Source organism: Argiope bruennichi, chromosome 3 (genome assembly GCF_947563725.1).
Source record: "Argiope bruennichi chromosome 3, qqArgBrue1.1, whole genome shotgun sequence".
Lineage (NCBI taxonomy): Eukaryota > Metazoa > Arthropoda > Arachnida > Araneae > Araneidae > Argiope > Argiope bruennichi.
In genome coordinates, this window is record NC_079153.1 from 108507551 (window position 1) to 108510138 (window position 2588).

The following is a 2588-nucleotide window of genomic DNA, read 5'->3' on the forward strand; positions in this document are numbered from 1 at the left end:
AATAAAACATTTGTTGACAAGTGGACATGAGTAATTAACAAGCAAAAGTCTTATAGAACTTCATAAGCATAATATTTTTGTTCTGATACTGGACTGTGTAAGCAAACTTTATAATAATGTTTAGGATAATAAAGAAAAAAAAAAACTCAAACTAATGGGAGTAAAATTTATGTTACTGTTATATGAAATGCGAAATACTTTGAAACTATTCATATAAGAGAACTCAAAAGTGCCTGCATAATCTCAAGTTTTAAAGTTTTTTTTTTTTTTTTGAAGTTTAAAATAAATACATTCTGCTAAACTTTTTTTTAGCCTCATGTCAAAATAAAAATAATTACACAAATGTTATTTCAATACCAAAATATAAAAATGTTATTAAAAGTTTAATAAATACTTTATTAAACTTCTTTCATAGAAAAATTGTAAATGAAAAGGAAAATTAACTAAGCTAAATAGAATTAAAATCACTTGAATTGTCAGTCTGAAAAAATAATGAGGTTGCCATTAAAAAAATTTATTCAAATTATATAGAAAAATAAAATTTGTACAAAACAAAATTTATGCCTTTCTAATTAAGGCAAATAAGTTTTCAGATAAAAAAATCAGAAATTAAAATTTACCTACTTGTCATTCAAGCCTATCACATTGCAACATTTTGAAGTTTTACTACATTTTTCACGAAAAGACATTACATATTTTGGCACTTAAACACATACATCTGATAAATCCTTGATTGCTTCCACTGCTCTGAGTAATTGCAACTGACCAGAGAGAAATTTTCTGATTTGGAATATCTTCAATTCTAAACAAGTTCTTAGGATATAAAGTGAATTGGGACATATAATTGTTTTAAATTTCCTTCTGATGTTCCAAGTAGGTAGAAACCATACTCCGTCACATTAATTATAACTTCCAATATTTTGCTCTTTCTTGAAGTCAGGAATAGAAACTTGCACAGTAGTTTCCAAAAAAATATTGAGAAATTTTTTTTTGTTTATATTTATAGATCAATTTTAAAATTTATTTTATCTTTAATTGCATTTTCAGTTTTGAAACAAAGGTTGCACAAAATTTTTATTTCATTGAATGAGAGATGTATTTCATACTTTGCCAGGTTGTCATTTGGCATTCTATAGAATGCTTAGAAAATGTATGAAATACAAATTGTTTCATACATTACTGGCTTGTTTTAGGCATTATATACAATGCTTGGGCATTCTATAGAATACTGGATTTCATATTTTGCTGGTAATACATATAAAGAATTATACATATACTTTTCTTCAAGTTCACTCTTCTTTTTGCAGATTTGATGAACCTAAAAAACATATTCCTTAATTAGAATAATGATTGAGCTTTCACTTCTTTTAAAAGTACAAATAAAATATTTGTTGACAATTGGAGATATGTAATTAAGGAGTAAAATAGATATATAGAACTTCATAAGCTTGATAATGTTTTCAATCTGATAAAACTATATAGGCAAATATTATAATAATGTTTAGGACAATAGAGAAAAATAATATAAACTAATGGGTGCAAAATTTATGTTACTATTTTATGAAAGGTGAAATAATTATAAACTATTCACATAAGAGTATTCAAATATAACTACATAATTGCAAGTTTTAAAGATTTTTTTTTTTTTGAAATTTACAATAAATATATTCTGCTAATCTATTTTTTTAGCTTTATGTCGAAATAAAAATAATAACACAAATGTTATTGCAAAACCAAAACATAAGAACGTAATTTAATATTTTTTTTTTAACTTTTATCATTAGAAATTGTTGTTAACAAAAGGAAAGGCATTGTAAATGAAATGGAAAAATATCTGCAATAATTTAAGAACAGACACACACACAAAAAAAGATAGGAAATAAAATCACTTGAAAAGAATACAAACAAGAAAAGAAATGATAATCGTAGCTTAAGCCTAAAGCTAATAATATCACGTGCAACTCCATGTTAAGCAACGAGTTCGAACGGCTTCAACAAAAATAATCTTTTTCATTCACTATTTAGAATAAATAATATATTATTTACAAATATATAATAATAAAAACTTTACACTTACCAAGTTTCTTGAAATGACAGTATGCGTTGCTGGTTGAATTTCAAAATCCAATACACGCCAGGTGATTCATGGATTAAAATATGTTCGCATAGCGCCACCTAGGAAAGGCAACTTTCCCGACATCGAGGCGACTATGGGCCGATTGCTTTGAGCCGGTCTTTTCACTAAGTCGCCGTAGGAGTTCGCCCCGATGAAAAAGCGATCTTCAGAGGCGACAGAAAAAAATATGGTCAAAATCCGATGTCGCGCCAATGCAAAGGTGACATTGGCAAAATACGGGCGGCGTATATCAGATGGCTGCGATGCTTGGCCAATCGTTTAGCGACTTCTCTTGCTGCTTGGGATGCTTCTACCTACTTTTCTGTTATCACACCAACATGCAAATTTTAACATGCAAAATTTTGCCCAAATAAAGTAATGGATCGGTAGAGTTAAAGCAGGATCGGTAGAGTGTAGCGCTTAGTTTTGCAGGTCTTCAGTTCGAGGATCGAAGCCGGCCGATATTTTTAAA

The 2588-nt window shown here is 28.4% G+C and overlaps 1 long non-coding RNA gene across 1 annotated transcript; it reads right to left on the reverse strand.

Moving 5' to 3' along the window:
- Positions 1-493: 493 nt before the first annotated feature.
- LOC129963857 (uncharacterized) lies at positions 494-2141 on the reverse strand. Its single transcript, XR_008784035.1, has 2 exons — positions 2078-2141; positions 494-1318 (listed from the first exon to the last, which is right to left on the reverse strand). It is a non-coding gene; the product is annotated as an uncharacterized LOC129963857 (long non-coding RNA).
- Between the last annotated feature and the right edge of the window lie 447 nt (positions 2142-2588).